The following is a 20328-nucleotide window of genomic DNA, read 5'->3' as shown; positions in this document are numbered from 1 at the left end:
GACAGGAATCCCGACCCCAACGGAAGGAGGGCACGCTCCGTTGGAGCTGTGGTAAAAGCTGGGAGAGTTCGTCCGACCTCCTCCTCCCACCGTCACAAGGGCAGGAATCCCAGACCCTACGGCCTGAACGCAGGCCCTGCTGGATCCGTGGCTGTGGCTGGGAGAGCCCGCTGGGCTCTTCCAGCCGCCAGGGTTGGCGGTGTCCCGGAGAGTCTCCTCTGACTCCTCCCGCTCTCCTGCCTCCTCTAGGAGCCCAGGCAGTGCCCAACGGGGCTGCCTGATGGAGGGAGAGTCCTCTGGACCTCCCTCACATACCCCGGATCGAAGTTTCGGCGAGGCCCTACGGGCTTGCCAAGCAGGAGGCTCAGCCCTCAGTCGCCCTCTCTCCGCCAGTCCCCAGGCTTCTGTAGAGGGGAACACCCCTAGCGCCACCCACCACCTCTGCGGCAGAATAAGATGCCCCTCTCCCCACCTCTCCACCCGAGAAGGTGGGATTCCTACAGGCTCCTCACCCGCGACCAGAATGGGCGAGACGTCCCCGAGGCGAGGTGTCTGGTCCTTGCAGCCTCGCTTTCCCCAGGTGCTGACAGGCTGCTCCAGGACGAGAGGCTGCAGTCCAACCTTGACGGCCTCCTCCTCCAGTCAAGACTGCAGCTCCCGGAGACAGCAGGTCTCCCCAGATGCTCGCTGTGATGGTCAGCCCCTCCCCCAGTGCATGTGGCCGCAGTTCCTTCCTAATGGCTGCCTCTGCCGGACGAGACGACAGCCCAGTAAAGACTTCCTCCCGGCCGACTCTAGGTCCGGGGCTCCCCAGGTCCCCTCCCAGGACCCCGACGACGACTGAGGGCTGGCGCCAAGCAGCATGCCTCCTGGCCCTGTTTGGCCCAAGCCCGGAAAGCCCTGCCTCTAGCCGGGCCATAGCGGCCAGGGAGCCACCTTACACATCACCCACCCACTCTTCCCAGACTAGTGGTGGACCACCATCCCCTACATGACTCGCTGGGCGGCACACCTCCCATGCCCGGCTGCCAGCTGACACTCCTGGTGTAGGTCCCTCTGCCCTGTGGGCCGTGTCTTTCCCTCTGCACGAACTGTGAGTACCAGACACTGTGACTATCTGCTCCCCCAGTGCTACTAGATCCCTCCCCCAGTGAACCAACCCCTGTGCCCCCTCCCCATGCTCTCAGTGTGCCTCCCCAGTGCTACTAGATCCCTCCCCCAGTGAACCAACCCCTGTGCCCCCTCCCCATGCTTGCAGTGTGCCTACCCAGTGCTATATAACCCTCCCCAGTGTTTCAATCCCCCTCGTATGCCTCCCCTTCCTCCTGGCAAACGTGGTGTTATCCCCCTTCAGCGTGTCATAGTGGACTCTGCCTGTGGGCTCGTATGCGGAGTGCTCGACACCCCTCCCCTGGGGCTGGTTCCCCAACAGTGACAACCCTCCCCGCAGTGCCGCTCTCCCACCAGGCGATATACCTCAGTGTGATTGCTTCCAGTGTGTTCTCTCTCTCCCTCCCCCAGGCCGCTAGCCCCCGGCCCCTACACGAGTAACCCCACCCTAGACTCACTAATCCCCTCCCCTTTTCCCCTCCCCGTCGAGCGTGACTCATCATATACTCTCGTCCTGTGTGACGCATCTATAGTCTAAGGTTAGGGCCTCGTTCTATGTGACGCGTAACTATTGTATTAGTTAGGGCCTCGTCTATGTCACGCAAATCTCTAGGGTTAAGGACTTGAATATATGCCGTCATATATGTCAAGCGCCTGATGGAATGGACATACTGTACCATACTGTCTGTATATGGGAAGTTGACATACCTTACCTATTGTGGTAATATTGCCTGTGACACTGTGTGGATATACTCTTAATTCAGGAAGGTGAAATCCCGTGTATAAGCCAGAACTTGCTGAACTAGGTGGAAAGTGATTGTTGCATATATATATTTTAAGTCACTGTAAGTTCCTTGGTTTTGCTCATAGAACGGCGTGTGTTTGTCTCTTTGATAATATACAAAAGTGCCTTTGACCAATGGTGTTTGTGTTTTTCCTTCCTTGCCTGTGGCTGACCCGGTCGAGAACAAAGAACCCAAGGTCGCATCATATATGAACCCGAGAAGTCGGGACTCAGAATACACTGCATAACAACTATTACTACTACTACTACTATTACTACTACTACTACTACTACTGCTGCTGCTGCTGCTGCTGCTGCTTCTGCTGCTAGTACTACTACTATTACTACTTCTACTACTGTTCCTGCTGCTACGACACTGCTGCTTCCACTGCTACTACTACTATTACTACTGTAATGCCACAAATTTAGTATTCATATATATGTTTAGAAGTACTGTAATTTCTAAGTAGTAGTTCATGTGTTAATGATCGATATAGGGACAACTTTATTTTTATATGTACATATCTCTGTATCTATGCATAGGTAGTATAAGTGGGAGTGTTGAGCTATGGGAGTTCACCCATCTGGCAGGTAACGAATAACAGATGTGGGCAACATCCCCTTGCTTGTGGTGCGTCGTCCCCGGGCGCCAAGTTTAAACCTTAAACAGAATAATAATGGATATGCAATTCTTTCCATATCATTGTTGTGAAATGCTTACCAATGAAGCTGCTAGAATCCAAATATGTGAAATTAATAGTCAGAAAAGGCAAAGATAATGTAATTTGTGAGGATCAAGTAGTTCCGCTTGCCTTAGCCGTCACTAGATGGCATAAGCTACCCGAAACTCAGGGCGGGATGGCGGTAAATTCAGTATTTAACTGTAGTAAGGAATGAATCCCAAATATTCCCCAATTCAATCAAAAGTCCTACGTCATGTGTACTCTACTATATAAATAGTGAAGAGAATTAAAACCCCCCATATCGCAAAAACACAGTCTCATTTGACTAGCAGTAGCGTCCCTATGTGCCCAGCTAAGCAGCATTGGCTAACAAGACGTTACGGATAACAGACGTTGTTTCAGGTGAGCTGTACACATTCCTCCTTTCTCCCCCCTTGCTTGTTTTAATTCTTGCTTGTCGTGAACAATATGAAGTAATGTTGTTAAAAGCTTAACGTAGAGATTGGCTAACCAGACGTTACGGGTAACAGACGTTGTTTCAGTCCACAGACACCGTGACTTTGGGGTTGCACGAGGCCATCATGTGATATTGCCCATAGACTTGTTGTTCACACACACTTACACTACCCACAAATAGATTTATAACTGAATGTAGTAGCAACTGAATTATGAATCAATCAGGTGAACCTTTTTTTTTGATAGTAGACAATGTACAGAATTTTGAAAGTTAATGTGATCAGTAACGGAAAAGCGAATTTAACTCATCAACCGTTTTTTTCTCTCTTCTTTTATTAATAGTTCAGAAATATTGGGAGTGTTAAAGTGAATTTAGTGGTTGTAAGGACATGTAATTTCGAATTGTTCCTCGAGGCTAAGCAAGCCCGAGTGATTATGAAATATTAGTGAATTGTGTGATGAGTTTAGACTGGCCCGACGTAATAGTACAATGAGTGAAAATTTTTGGTTCGAGGCTATGCCAGCCCGAAAAGACAGTCCATGTCATTGAATGTCCCAGTCTTGAGGCTATTGACGAGCCCAAGAATAACTGATAATCGAGAATGAAATGTGATGAACGCAGGAGTCATTGTTAAATATTCAAATTGTATCGCTTGGTAAGAGTACTGTATTACTATCGCCCAAACTAGTACTTAATTTACAACTCTTTTCATATTATTAAAGGTCATGTAATTAAAAAAAAAAAGTCTGTTGTTTAACCAGTATAGATTTATTAAGGTAGAGTAAAGTATATGCAATTTTGATATCCAACCAAGGGAATTTTGTCCTCTCACACATGACTCACTCCCCTTCCAGTTCAAGATTCCTCCGCTTTGGGAACGACTAACACACGTGGTACTAACCTATTCTCGACTCGGCTAAAAATACAAACGCTACCAAAAATATCCTTTATGCAATTAACCTTTATCATTCAAAGTCGAAGTTACTCCCCCCCCCTTCGTTTTTTCTTTGATGAATACTTTATCAGTCGTTGAGGGGAGACTAAGTTGAGTACCCTTTGTATTATCAACAAGTAAGTTAAACAGAACAAACCTGATAAATAATAATGAGATAAAATTTCTCATCGTTACACTGATGAACAATGGTGGGATAAAAATCCTACCGTTACACTGGTGGCACAGCGGTTGGGATCATCGTTCCCCAGTTAGTGGCGTTGGTGAGAAAGTGAAGGGAGTGACCTGCAAAGAGAGTGAGAATGTTAAGAGTAGCATTGGTTGGTCACTCCCAAATATCTCCGCAACTCTATGTTCAGGACGTGGAGATTAGAATCTTTCTGGCAAGTGGGGGGCAAGGTTAGGAATTTCTTTCAGGACCCCCGATTAAATTCTGCATTGGAGTGGGAATGTGACCTTGTATTTTTGTGGATTGGAAGTAATGATATTGACCAAAATACTACCCCTCAAGAAGTTTTTCACAGAATAAAGAGTGTACTAGGGAGCTAGTGCCCCTATTTCATCCGAGGACTATAAAACCGTAAGGAATTCTGTCAATCAGAAAATTCGCCGACGCTTGCCTAATCAAAACCTGCAATTTAACTGGGCTTACTATAGTAATAATCTAGATGATGGAGTACATTGGAGAGGCGCAGTTAGAGAGCGAGTGGACGCAAAATTTATCAAAATTATTGAGGCCTACAGAGACGATGTAAGTGACTAGACCTACTCAAAGGTAATGAAGGTGTTCACAAACAAAATCCACAATTCTTCTACAAACACCAAAAGAGAGAAAGCATTCCAAAATCTAATTTTCTGAGTAAGGGTGGAAAAGATAATTAGGGTCACCATGTCTCTATATGGACAATTACTTGAACAGTCACAGCCGGAAGCTGATCATCCGTCCCAAACAATGAGAGATCATGTAACTATCCAATTAGATGAGGCGGATAAGCAATTCGGTACTGCGAATAGAACGTTGCCTTCACACTCGACCCCTTGTTCGCACACCATGACTTCACGGGTCTCTCTCATAAAACCGCGCGATATTCCAATTTTGGAATTAAAATAAGCTTCAAGGGATAGAGGTCCAATCTCGTATCGAAATGTTTTGTGAGGCGGTTGAGCAAGTTGATACCAGTAATGTGATCAGAATCCAAGTTGCCAAAAGTCGAATGGGTTCCGAACTGGCCACTTTCATCCATAATTACCAAAAGAAACATTTTGCACTGTCATGGCCCAAACTAAAAAAATTCTTGAGAGCGGAGTTTGCCATTGAACTGAGTGTAGATCGAGCATGGCAAGAGCTAGAAAGTATAACTTATGACTGGGAAGAATCACCCCAGGGGTTTGCACATAGATTCATGTGTAGGCACACGGCTCTTGAAACGAAGTTTCCAAAAGAAAAGTTTCCCTCGCGAGATAAACGAATTAAGAAGAAATTGTGGTATGGTTATTGGAAGGTTACCTTGATGACGGATATCCACCCCGTAAATTCATTGACAGGATCGAAAATGAGAGGCAGCTTCTCGAAGAGAGGTACACCACCCGAGTTAATGCAATGCCGGATAGGGACAATAAAAGTGAAGTTCCCTCAAATACAAATGTAGTGGATACTCCACCAAGACCATCCCATGATAACCGTCAACCCGAGTCAGACAAGGAAGTGACTGAATTGAAAGCTCAATTAAGGGATTTGAAAACAAATTTAGAACAACTCAACCAAAAACAATCTACTCCTCCTGTAACACCGAGGCGAAAATACTGTAGTTATTGTCTGAAGAGTTCACACACGTTGCAAGAATGTTGGGCAAAACCACCACCAGGCCACTGTTTTGATTGCTGTAGGTTGGGATGTCGTAGAGGCAGTCATGATTGCCCAGGTCGCATAAACCACAGAGCAGCGACGCAGAGCAATAACAGATTTCACCAACCCAGTCCAAATGCGAGGCAGACCGCTCACCAAACAAAGTTCCCCCATCAGTCTATTTGACTAACCGCAGGCATAACATCGCCTACGATAAGTGTCAGCGTGAATAATAAAGTAGTGGAAGCCGTAGTTGATACAGGGAGTGGTTACACCTTACTCAAAGAGGCCACCGTGAAGCGGTTAGGAACAGAAATAAACATGAGGAGAAATCCACCGAGATACAGGGAGTCACAGGAGCGCCGCACCGTATCCTGGGTATGGTCAAAGTAGAGATCAGAGTGGGAGATGAGAAAGTTCATCAACAGTGGTGTCCAGTCGTCCCGAACGCCTACTTGACTACTGAAATGTTGTTGGGATGTGATGTCCTCGGACAATCTCCGCTGATCTGGAATGGTGCGCAACGAGCACTGATGTGGGGAGGAGCCCTGTACGTCATAAACTATGTTCCGCGGCGGAAAGGAAAATTTGAGCGAGTCCAGGCCACACCTATCAGGGGCGTCAGGAACCCTCAACAGTTGAAACAGATTAATCTCTTAACAGTAGAGAGGCTCACCCCATATCAAACCAGATACGTAGCCGTGCCAGTCAGTGAGGAGCCTAAAACCACTTTACTGTTCTACCCACAAGTGCGTTTCAGTCATAATAGTCACCCTTACATATTACAAGTGAATTCAGAGGGTTTAGTCTATTTACCCCTCAATAATGGAGCTAAACAAGATAAACTGTTTCGGAAAGGTACCATTCTAGGCTCACATGAAATTATTGACGACTCTCCTGAAAGTACAGTTAGCTCAGTTACCAAAATTCATAATGACCTGATCCCTACCAGTGATCAAACTGATGAAAGCGGAACTCGTGTTCAACGACTCCGAAAGCTAATTGACGAACAGACATGGCCTCACTTAGCTTTAGCTCAACAAGAAGAACTAGCTAACGTAATTCTGCAACACGATCCCCTCTTCATTCTGGAAAAAGGAGAACTAGGAACCATCAGCGGTCCCCCCGTTCACATTAAAGTAGCAGACCCACAGCCCAGCCGTGGACTGATCTATCGATATCCTGAACAAGCTAAACAGGTGATTCCTGAAATGTTGCAAGATATGAAAGAGAGAGAAATTATTGAAAGATCAACACCTGCCTGGTTATCTCCTACTGTATTAGTTAACAAACCAGACGGCAGCAAGCGCATGTGTTTAGATTATCGTCACTTAAATCAACATCTAGCCACGGATATCTATCCACTGCCCAGACTAGAAGAATTAGTCGAGCAGGCCGCAGGTCATAATTACTATGTGACTCTTGATATGCGTGAGGCATATTTTCAAATCATGTTGGACGAGGAGAGCCGTGATTTAACCACATTCAGTGATGGAGTCACCCTTTACAGACATAGGCGCTTACCATTCAGACTAAAATGTTCACCAGCCATATTTTCCCGACGAATGCAAGACATTCTTTCTCCATTGTTGAAACAAGGCTGGGTAAAGAATTATTTGGACGATTTAATAATTTTGGCTGATGACTTCTCCATATTATTGAGTTGCTTACAGCAACTATTCACTTTACTGACACAGAATGGGGCCAAGCTAAATTTAAGCAAATGTACTTTTGGATTAAAAGAAGTAACCTTTCTTGGCCATAAAATCTCAGCGGCCGGGAGTAAACCAGACCCAAAAAACATAGAGGCTATCAACAAAATGAAAAGACCCACGAAAGTCAAAGAAGTCCGGAGATTCCTTGGGATGTGCGGGTTCTACCGAAAACACGCACCTTCGTTCGCGAAAATAGCAGCTCCCCTTACTAACTTAAGATCCGGAGTAGCGTTTGAATGGTCAGACGAGTGCCAATCCGCGTTTGTTCAATTGAAGTCATGTTTAGTGAATGCGCCAGTATTGGTAAGAGCCTGTGTGACTCGACCATTCATTGTAACCACCGATGCGAGCAACACCCATATTGGTGGCGTATTGAGCCAGATACAACCAGACAACTCCAACTTACCTATTGGTTACTTTTCCAAAAAGCTCAATCCCTGCGAGAGAAAATATTCCGCAACTGATAAAGAAGCATTGGCAGTCTTTCTCACATGCCGGAACTTCCACCATTACTTGTGGGGTTCCCACTTTACTATCTTGATAGACCATCAACCACTTACCAGCATTTAAGCGAAAAACAAAATCCCCACGTATGAACCGATGGATTCTCGAGATGCAAGAGTACAACTGCAACGTGCAATATGTCAAGGATAAATATAATGTAGTCGCCGATCAGCTTTCTAGACCTGTCAGAGTGATATTCCACCAGTCAGAAACCAACTGGCTTGGATTTAGCCGAGACGAAGTGAGAAATAAGCAGCGAGAAGAACCCATGTGGGATGAGTTAGCTAAGTACTTGTGGAGTGAGAAACTCCCTACTAAAAGAATACCGAAAGCCATGTTGAGCCAGTTTGCGTTGATTGACGAACTATTATATTTTGCTCAGGAAACAAATGATGGTAGCATCCAATATTGCTTGGTGATTCCTAAGTCATTAACAAAAGAAGCTATAAAACACGCTCATGAAATCTCAGGACATCTAGGTCAGAAAAAATCTATCAAAATAGCAGAAGAACTATTCTATTGGCCAAATCTAAAAGTAGATGTATGCGAGTATGTGAAACAGTGTCCCACTTGTCAAAGATTCAAAGGTGAAACTGGGTTACAGCAACCTTGGAAAGGTTTCCCGCCTGTAAGTAAACCATTGGAACGTATCGGGATTGACTTGACCAATATGGTTGCTGGAGCTCAGGGCTACCGATATGTCCTTACTGTGATAGATCACTACAGTAGGTTTGTGAAATATTATCCACTCAGAGACAAACATACACAACACATCATACACTGTCTTAGGCAATACTTCACCGACTTTGAGATGTCACGAGGTATCGTCCTGGACAACGGCGGAGAGTTCACAAGTGGAGAATTCAAGAAGTTCTGCCGGAGGAACCAGGTGGACTTGTTCTACGTCACCCCTTATCATCCCCAGGGAAATTCCACCACCAAAAGGATGCATAGGACTATGAAAAGTATCCTAGCATCCCTCTGCAATGTGCACCCCTTGCGTTGGCCTCAGCTGCTCCAGTCGTGCCAAACCGTCATAAATCAAGCGGTGCACTCGAGCACGGGACAACAGCCCTATTATGCCTTCTTCTCACGCCATCCCCCTCGCCTTATTGGTACCTTATTGCCTTCTGTGGATGCAGAGGAGGACGACCTAGCGATAGCACACACCCTTATTAAAAGAACCCACCAAAAGATGACCAGGCGATACCGGGATGTGGCCAACAGGTGGAGGAGAGCGCAGAAGGTTGGGGTCAATAGCTTGGTGTGGGTGAAAAAAGAAACCATACAGCCGGGTACCTGTAGGAAACTGAATGCCAAATAGGATGGCCCGTATAAAGTGATCGAAGTGTTGCTAGAGGGAAGTGTTTATATCATTGAAAATGTATTTAGTGGCAAGAGAATACAAAGGGCTGCTGAAAAGGTAAAACCATATTACAGTACCGAGGAATGGCTCTTAGAACCGTTGCAACAGGAGCTCGCCCCGGAGCCCGAAGATGAGCGATTACCACCGCGAGTGAGGAATGCCCCTCGGAGGCTCATAGAGGAGTGTTAAACAGGAAAGTAGAGATGAGTGCGAGACGAATGTTGTGAAACATAACTGCCTGAGGTTGTGTTCCGGGTGGACTCATCCCCGAGGAAAGGGTGTAAAAAGAAAAAAAAAAAGAGAGAAAAGTGTTTTGGTTGGAACTGGGAAGTGCCTTACTTCGAGGGGGGTGATCAATCCCCTCACCTTACAGTTAGCACAGTTTGTGAGGTAGTGGAGTCTTCAGGACAGAATGAGCCCTCACCTTCTTGCAGGCGGAATGCTGGAAACAAAAGAACCGAGTGAATGCGAATGCGAATGGAAGAGTGGAAGGAAGCGCCCCGTGGTGGTCTCACTCTCGAGAGACAAGCTATCCTCCAAAACCTGAGGCTGACTGGGGCATAAATTCCCTCATCACATCAAGTGTAAGGAGTGATCATACCTCCTAATGAAGTGAGTAAGTGACCTTCCAAGGTATGCATTAGGTGTTTAATGTGGACCAACAGGTGCCACCAATTGTGGGAAAAAAAAAAATGTTCCAATTCAAAGTGTTAATAGCAGTTATACGGGTAACAACATTCCATCCATGCATATGTCATAGATGATTGACTCGGGTAAAATTTGTCTTCCGAACGTGGGGGCCGTGTAATGCCACAAATTTAGTATTCATGTATATGTTTAGAAGTACTATAATTTTTAAGTAGTAGTTCATGTGTTATTGATCGATATAGGGACAACTTTATTTTTATATGTATATATCCCTGTATCTATGCATAGGTAGTGTAGAGCTATGGGAGTTCACCCATCTGGTAGGTAACGAATAACAGATGTGGGCAACATCCCCTTGCTTGTGATGTGTCGTCCCCGGGCGCCAAGTTTAAACCTTAAACAGAATAATAATGGATATGCAATTCTTTCCGTATCATTGTTGTGAAATGCTTACCAATGAAGCTGCTAGAATCCAAATATGTGAAATTAATAGTCAGAAAAGGGAAAGATAATGTAATTTGTGAGGATCAAGTAGTTCCGCTTGCCTTAGCCGTCACTAGATGGCATAAGCTACCCGAAACTCAGGGCAGGATGGCGGTAAATTCAGTATTTAACTGTAGTAAGGAATGAATCCCAAATATTCCCCAATTCAATCAAAAGTCCTACGTCATGTGTACTCTACTATATAAATAGTGAAGAGAATTAAAACCCCCCATATCGCAAAAACACAGTCTCATTTGACTAGCAGTAGCGTCCCTATGTGCCCAGCTAAGCAGCATTGGCTAACAAGACGTTACGGATAACAGACGTTGTTCCAGGTGAGCTGTACACATTCCTCCTTTCTCCCCCCTTGCTTGTTTTAATTCTTGCTTGCCGTGAACAATATGAAGTAATGTTGTTAAAAGCTTAACGTAGAGATTGGCTAACCAGACGTTACGGGTAACAGACGTTGTTTGAGTCCACAGACACCGTGACTTTGGGGTTGCACGAGGCCATCATGTGATATTGCCCATAGACTTGTTGTACACACACACTTACACTACCCACAAATAGATTTATAACTGAATGTAGTAGCAACTGAATTATGAATCAATCAGGTGAACCTTTTTTTTTTTTTTTTTTATAGTAGACAATGTATAGAATTTTGAAAGTTAATGTGATCAGTAACGGAAAAGCGAATTTAACTCATCAACCGTTTGTTTTTTCTCTTCTTTTATTAATAGCTTAGAAATATTGGGAGTGTTAAAGTGAATTTAGTGGTTGTAAGGACATGTAATTTCGAATTGTTCCTCGAGGAAGCAAGCCCGAATGATTATGAAATAGTGAATTGTGTGATGAGTTTAGACTGGCCCGACGTAATAGTACAATGAGTGAATATTATTGGTTCGAGGTATGCCAGCCCGAAAAGACAGTCCATGGCACTGAATGTCCCAGTCTTGAGGCTATTGACGAGCCCAAGAATAACTGATAATCGAGAATGAAATGTGATGAACGCAGGAGTCATTGTTAAATATTCAAATTGATTCGCTTGGCAAGAGTACTGTATTACTATCGCCCAAACTAGTACTTAATTTACAACTCTTTTCATATTATTAAAGGTCATGTAATTAAAAAAAAAATGTCTGTTGTTTAACCAGTATAGATTTATTAAGGTAGAGTAAAGTATATGCAATTTTGATATCCAACCAAGGGAATTTTGTCCTCTCACGCATGACTCACTCCCCTTCCAGTTCAAGATTCCTCCGCTTTGGGAACGACTAACACACGTGGTACTAACCTATTCTCGACTCGGCTGAAAATACAAACGCTACCAAAAATATCCTTTATGCAATTAACCTTTATCATTCAAAGTCGAAGTTACTCCCCCCCCCCTTCGTTTTTTCTTTGATGAATACTTTATCACTCACTGAGGGGAGACTAAGTTGAGTACCCTTTGTATTATCAACAAGTAAGTTAAACAGAACAAACCTGATAAATAATGATGGGATAAAATTTCTCATCGTTACACTGATGAACAATGGTGGGATAAAAATCCTACTGTTACACTACTACTACTACTACTACTACTACCAGTAACAGCAATACCCTCACATGACATGGCTCTTGGACAACTGCTCTGCAGTGTGTATCCTGGGTGGGAAGGCCGGAACTGTCAGCACGGTAATAAGGTTGCTCATGTAGGCGGCTGCTAAGATGTCCACCGCCACCCACCAGAACACAAGCCATAGTCGTGCCTACCACACCCTTATTTCTGCATCAGGCATTGGTTGGTTGACTATGCCGGCTGATACCTGGGGAGAAGAGGAAAGAGTGTGTGTGTGTGTGTGTGTGTGGGTGTGCAACGTGCTGATGCACACATGTAATAACCGATATGAAACTTAACGATTTAATCACTGGGCTGGCCGAGATTCAATCTCAGGCCCTAGTGCTCCAAACGTGCGCACGTTACCACTGAGAGCCAAAGAGAGGAACCTCCACGTTCCCTCTAAGCAATGTGGGCTTTTATAGACCCCATTATATCACTCTTTTCTCCCCTTGGTGATTAATTTGGTGAGTTTCGAACACACGGTAGAGTAGCATTGGAGGCCACCACTGGGGACCCTGCGGACCACATCAAACAGGTCATCCCCGGGATGTAAGAACTAGGATGCTGTCAGCTAACCAACAACATCATAGCCCTCCAAGCCTCGCCTCACATCCCACACAGATGCCAGCCAATGTAATAACCGAACTGAAACTTAAATTAATCACTGGTCTGGCCGAGATTCAATCTCAGGCCCTCACGCTCGAAACGCACGCATTTTACTACTCATCCAAAGAGAGGATCTCCTACTTTGCCTCTAAACACGGGCTTTAATAGACCCCATTACACACACACACACACACACATATATATATATATATATATATATATATATATATATGCCTTGAGAGCAAAACCAACTGGATCATCGGTGTAGCGCATCCAGTAGACGAGAAGTGAAAGTACGGAGGCACACACTATGGTGGTGATGATTACCAGGATCTACATGAGGGTGGTAAAAGGGAACAGGATATTTCTCCAGAGGGGCAGGGGCAGGGGCAAGCGGACAGTGATGGCGAAGTAATGTTCCCAGAAGGGGTAAGTCCAGTCAAACTCCTGGGAGCTCTCGGGTGTGATCTGGTTAGAACTGAGCATGATGTGTTTACCATAATACACGAGTTGACCCAACATCCCATGCCATGTCCCATTCATCTTGAAGCCCCATTGGTGGTTGAGGACCTTGACGATGGTGAAAGTGAAGTTAAGCTTGTTCCCCATCATCTGCAGGATATCTATGTTGCCTCCAATGCATTTGCCATCCTTGTCATAGTACAGGTAGGGGTTGTCGTGGCACACTACGGGGACCTCCAACACCTTCCTGCCAAAATCGCGAAAACGGTCAGGGAAAGCGGACCAGCAGCTCTTCCTGGCTTCAGGATTCCAGGCCTCCATTGATGCCCATGTGAGGAACCTGTCCCGAGAGTTGCGCTTGAAGGGCGTGCTGGTGAAGGCCTCGAGGCACAGTCTTCCTCGGTGATAGACCAGCTGGAGAAGCAAAATAAATCTTGAACACTGGAGGACTGTCTGGGAAATGATGGACGTGGTGTTGAGATACGGGTTGAGACACACAAGCAGCAGGTACCCGGGATTCCACTCCATGTTGGCCCCAAGGAGGTCAAAGAAGTCTGTCGGATCCCCATGATAGACTAAGATGGCCGTCAGGAGGGAGCCTTTGGTGTTTTGGGCAGGCAGGGTGTTGTGTAGAAGGGAGTCCTGGGTGGAGAAGATGACGGGTGTTTTGTGGGACGCCTCAGTAGCTCTTATGACCCAGTCCAGGTCGATGAGACGTTGGCTTAGGTCATCCAGCACAAGCAGTATGTCATGGCCCCATAGCGGCTCCGACACCAGCTTGGCAATGCTGTGTTGACCGAGAGGCTCTCCAGCTGTGTGAAGGAGAAACAGGGAAGATTAGGCAAGGTTAGGTTAGGTTGGGTAAGGTGAGAGACAGAAGCAGTTTAATTAGGTTAGGTTAGATTGGGTTGGGTTAGATTAGGTTAGAAAGAGTTAGGTTAGGTTATAGGTAAAGTGAGAGGCAGAAGCTGTTTAGTTAGGTTAGATCGGATTGGGTTAGGTAGGGTGGAGTTAGGCTAGGTTAGGATGGGTTGAGTTTAGTTTGGTTAGATAGGGTTGGATTAAGTTACGTTAGGTAGGGTTGAGTTAGGTTAGGTTACCAGGGTTGCATTACGTTAGGTCAGGGTAGGGTAAGGTGGGTCAGGTTAGGGTAGGTTAGTTGAGGTTGTTAGTTTAATGAAGCAGCCTTAGGTCAGAGTAGTTTAAATTATAGTTACATTTATTGAAGGAAATTGTTAAGTGTTTTTAGGGCAGCTTCCCGTCCTAACAACACCTGCAGTATAGTTGGGTTCCCTTTCTAGACCGCAGCTTAGGCACAGTGTGAGAGGAACGGGGCATAAAAACACAGGGCAACATCCTTACACGTATATTACCAAATTCTGGATACAGGAAGCTAGACAAATTACGAAACTCTGTCCAAAGGCAAGAACTGGAATTGGCAGGTATATATAGGCTACAGGTATCACGCAGGATACCGACAGTCTCGGGAAGAGACGGACAGACACTACACTTAAGTGAGGATGGGATTACACTTTGTTCTAGGGCTGCTTTACTTTAAGATAATTATATACCTGTCCCATGTTACACTAAATGAAATAGGGTGGTGGAACACTGCTCATGCCTCTTATCACAACTTGTAGTATTCGGATAGTTAGACACTGACACTGTATTCTACACTCCGATAGTCACTTTCACTTTCACCTCACGGGCAGGGAAGTCACAGTCACTATGGGGAAGTGGGGCAAGGGAGCGGGCCAGCAAAGAGGGGGGGCAGCAGCTCAGGCGGCGGCCCCGTGTCAGCTGCTTCTCCTCAGGTGTCCTCTAGTCGAGGGCCATGGGACTACTCTCTGGGGCATTGTCCTCCAGAATGGGCTGTGGTTAGGCATGGTGAAGGGCCCCGCACTGGAGGGGCTCAGTACTGGGGTTTGGCCTTCGGGACTGGGGCCAAATATCCTCTGAAGGCACTCCTGCAGGCACCCAGTGCGGGAAAGGCGTTGCTCCTCTTCTGGACTGGAGAGGTCACACCCCGGGGCACGAGGGGCGCTGTGGAGAGCCCATCTACTGTGGTCTCACTCCCACTGCTTTGCCATCAGGGTAGGGCTGTGGCATTGCTGGTGGCAGGAGTCCGATAGGTGCTGGTTTCCCTCTGGCGTCGAGTGGATGGAGTGTAGCCCCAGGGTCAGGACGAGACCTCTCCACCAATCCTCGATGGGACGGTTCTCCTCCTGGAGGCTGCCTTGGTCTGGGGAGTTTAGGGTGTGGTTTGCTCTGCCACTGGTGGGGCAGCTTGAGCAAGGGTCTCCCTCAGGTTGTGAAGTTACAGGGGGTGAGGGGCTTTTAACCCAAGGCGTCCCATCGACGTATGGGTACATCACAACGTTTTGTCACAGCTAGACCCGTCAACATACCGGTACGTCGACAATTGCATGGTTCATAATTTGCAAAATTTTCAATTTTTGCGCGTGATTTTTGGTATGTATACATGGGACAGCTTCCTCTACAAGATGCCAGGCAGGGACAATGCCTTACCACGCATGATCTCCCCCCCTGCACGCCATTGTCTCGGCAATTCACCTGTTACCAGTGACCTGGTCAATAAAGACATTCATGGCCAGAGTGATTCCCCAATCGATTACAATGTCGAGGACAAAGTTTATGTAGCATTAGAGGAAGAAACAGTCAGAAATGATCAGGTAATGTTGCCAAAAAAGGTCGGGGATGTTGATGTGTTAGTGAGTGAAACAATGCGTATATTACCTATATTACTGTTTGAAAACCAATATACTCTTGTACTGCATATAAATTCATACCAAATAAATAAATAAATACCATTTATGAGTGGTGTGGAATAGTTACCCTCCCATAGAACTCATTTTCTTTGGAGCCAGCCTGATAGAAATCCCAGTAAGGTAAGGAGTACTGCTACCTTTTTTTTTTTTTTTATGCGAGGAAGAAGGAACCAAAGGCCATGAGCCCGCAGTAACAGTTCCCTCCAAGAGAAAAACAAAATACAATAGAGAGCCAAATTCAAGATCCGATCATTTTGAGATGCCTGGACACACTGCGTTTGAAAGACTGGAGATCATAGGCAGCAGGAAATACAGACAGAGGGAGTATATTAAGTATTAAGTATTAAGTATTAAGTATTGAGTATATTAAACTTCAGGTGAGCGATTTCTCTATGAATTTTTGATGTTTCTCATGAAAAGCGGAGGTTTCAGCCAAATTTTTTTTTTCTCCAAAATTGGTCGGGATTGGGGGGAGTCAGTAGTGGAAAATTGGTCGGGACGTGGTGGGTTAAGGCACCCCCACCCCCCTGGTGCGGCTACCAGCCGTCGATGAGGTTCCTTGGGCAACAGGAGGAAGGCGGCTACAGGCCGTCCCTTTCCCGTCGGTGCAGCAACCGACCATCACTGGGGCCCGACTTCCTGACGGTAATGCAGATGAACTGCGGCTACCGGCCGTCACCAGTCTATGGGCGTGGCTATCGCCGAAGTCCCATATGAGGGACGACAAGTAGGCGAAGGGTGGCTACAGGCCGTCCCTTGTCTGCTGGTATGGCTGATGGCCGTGACCGGTGTCATGCCTTTCAAGGCAACTGCAGAAGGAGAGGGGGCATACTGTTCTCTCCCCATGTGCGGCAACTGGCTGTCATGGGTTCCGCAAGGGGGGTGGGCAGCATTATGAGCGGCTGCTGGTCATTTCTCAAAGGTGTGGCTACCAGCCATCATGGTTGCACGGTTACAGGCCATTGCTTTTATTGTGTTGCTACTGGCCATCACTGGGGTGCTGCCTAGAGCTGTTTTTTTTAACTCCACCCCGATCCTGATGAAGGCTGGGCCGGTAGAAGGGTACTGCACCCGGACTGAGATGTTCGTGTTGGGTGCATTCCATGGAATAGGAGTGAGCGGCTGTATGGGACATACGTCCATATCTCATGGAGGTCGCGCATGCCCTGCTTACCCCTCCGTTGTCGCCTCCTGGGGGTGTTGTGATGCCCTCAGTTGTTACTATTTCAGAAATAAAGAGGTAACTGTAGAGCATTAATTAGGCCATACCAGCTAACGATTTAATTAACCCCTTCACTGCCACAGAAACGGTAAGCTTAAAAAGAAAGTCAGGAAAAGAATGGAGGTAGTATGGAGTGAAGAAAAAATAAAAATAAATAAATAACTAAACATGTTGTGTTGGAGGGGTAGACTATTTTGTTATTAGTTTTGATTGACTAATTTACTCCCCAGATAATTTTGGAATGGGAGAAGGGTAATTAAAGCATTCATTAATACTATCAAGGGTAATTATAGGCATTATTATTGCTATTAAGGGTAATTATAACCATCCTTAATCCTATAAGATTAGTTATAGCCATCATTAATGCTATAAGGGTAGTTATAGCCATCATTAATGCTATAATGGTAATTATAGCCATCATTAATGCTATAAAGGTAATAATAGCCATCATTAATGCTATAAGGGTAGTTATAGCCATCATCAATGCTATAAGGGTAATTATAGTCATCATTAACGCTATAAGGGTAATTATAGCTATCATTATCACTATTACTAGTAGAATGCACTTATAACCTCAAAATAATAATCTAGGGATAGTAGTAGTAGTGGTTAAAATACAGCATAGTGTCCCCTGGAATGCCCAATCCCCCCCACCAGGGATTCAGTGTAGTGCCCTCGGAAACTCACTGACACCCCCACAAGGACCCCACGGAGGAGCAGCAGCAGCACACCTAGACTATGTGCGACAACGGCACAAGCCAGCCCAGGCCATACGCCCCTATGACCCGGAGCCGCCCCACCGTCGCCATAGCAGAAATCCAACACTACCTTCTGGGCGAGGTACCACCAAACCATATTGGGGTGGAGTTGTCTGTCCAGCTCCGATCAACGCCCTTCAGGAGTTGGCCTGTAGCCACTCCCGCCTTCTACAGGAGTGTGCCAGTAGCCTCTCCAAAGGTGTCTTCCCTCTTGGGATGGCTGGTAGCTGCCTGCCCCTCATACAGCAATCAGCCCAAAGCCGACCTGAGGGTAATCAGAAGACGGCCGGTAGCCACTCCCGCCTTCATCAGAAGGTGTCCTTCTGGAGATGGCCGGTAGTCTCTCCACACCCCCTCCTGAAGGAGTCGGCCTGTAGCTGCTCCCACCTTCGTCAGACGACCGGTAGCCGCTCCGAAGGCATTGCCCCTGAGTCAGCCTGTAGCCAGTCCACACCCCTCCTAGAGGAGTCAGCCTGCAGCCGCTCCCACCTTTGTCAGACGGCCGGTAGCTGCTCTGAAGGCGTTGCCCCTGAGTCGGCCCATAGCTGCTCCACACTCCTCCTGCAGGAGTCGGCCTGTAGCCACTCCCACCTTCGTCAGATGGCCAGTAGCCGCTCTGAAAGCATTGTCGCTGAGTCGGGTTGTAGCCGCTCCCACCTTCGTCAGACGGCCGGTAGCAGCTCCGAAGGCATTGCCCCTGAGTCGGCCCATAGCCACTCCATACCCCTTCTGCAGGAGTCAGCCTGTAGCCACTCCCACCTTCGTCAGATGGCTGGTAGCCACTCTGAAGGCGTTGTTCCCTAGTTGGCCTGTAGCCGCTCCTCATACCAGCCGAAGGAGATAGCCTGTAGTTGCTCCCACCTTCATCAGACGGCTGGTAGCTGCTCCGAAGGTGTTGCCCTCGAGTCAGCCTGTAGCCGCTCCCCATCCCTCCTGCAGGAGTCGGCCTGTAACTGCTCCCGCCTTCGTCAGACAGCTGGTAGCCGCTCTGAAGGTGTCCCAAGGTGCGCTGGTACTTATTCCTCCTCTCAGGCCACGGCCAGTAGCCGGGCCTCGGCGCCTTATGGTCGTGCCCTGGGAAGCCACAGCCAGTAGCCGGGCCCCACGGCCGGAAGCAGTTGAGAGCAGCCCCACCGCCCCAGCGTGAGACGAGTATCCTGACCCCCAATGCAGTGGACGTAGGAGAGTACTGGAGAGGCCTTATCGCCTCCCCCTGCCTGTGCTCCCTACGCCTGGCCCTGGAGAAAACCCACCTGATGGACCCTGATGCAGACCGGTGCTGCAGTCCTCCCTGATGGCGGCGCCTGGCTCTAGGGGCCGCAGCCCTCAGGAACTCCTGTTAAAGCTTTGTAGCCAACATTTTTATATATGTAACTCTTAATTCCTGTAATAGGTGAGTCGAGTTAATTGAAGAGCAGGAGGAGTTAAAGATGAATACAGGGAGTTGATCTTGATTTATTATCTTCAGAGGAAGTCTAAGTTGAGCAGCATATGTATTACAGAGACTTAATATACTAAGTATGTCTAGTTGGACCCCTCTTCTTATTTACTTTCTCAACTACCTGTCGGTTCTATGGCTAACCTCCTTTTGAGCTCTGCTTCCTAAAGTCTGGTGTAGCAGGGGTCGTGTCACGTGTGTTACACTGTTGTTGAAATGTTCTAGAAGCCTGTGTGTGAGTATGTGTGTATGTGTGTGTATGGTCACAAGGCATTGTTCGTGTGCCTATCAAGCATTCCTTGAGATAGAGTGTGTAAGCATGTTTACCATTCCTCGATTCTCGCAGACACACTACCTACCTCATCCCCTGACTTGTGGCTTCTGTCTGTCTGTCTATCTATCTATCTATCATGCTATCTATTATGATTTGTAATTATAATATGGAGTTCTGACATCGTTCGGTCACGTAGCTGGAGGTCCTCCGACAGCAATCATCATTGACATATACTAATCTATTAATACATAATAGTCTTCTTATTCAATCTTAATACATAATTTTGATTAAAATATTGTATAGGTATAATATTGTAATGATTCAGTAATAATACATTTTAAACAAGTTGTATACATAATTGAATATGGTTAAACTGGTTATTGTATTACCTTTTGTAAAATGTATATGTATAAAAGTAAAATATATATATTAAAAAAAAAATAGTTCAAAGCTAAGATTATGGTAAGAGTTATTAATATTTCATACTGAGATAATGTTACTTGTATACTTTTATATCATGGGTCATTCTTCTTCTTCTTCTTCTTCTTTTTTTTTATATATATAAAATTAATACTATATACAAAATATGTACACTTCATACAGGGGGGTTGGTGTGGATGCTAATTCT

Source organism: Coenobita brevimanus, chromosome 57 (genome assembly GCF_032717465.1).
Source record: "Coenobita brevimanus isolate Jiangsu-jjx chromosome 57, ASM3271746v2, whole genome shotgun sequence".
Taxonomy (NCBI): Eukaryota; Metazoa; Arthropoda; class Malacostraca; order Decapoda; family Coenobitidae; genus Coenobita; species Coenobita brevimanus.
The sequence above is the reverse complement of the archived record's forward strand: the minus strand, read 5'-3'. Positions refer to the sequence as shown.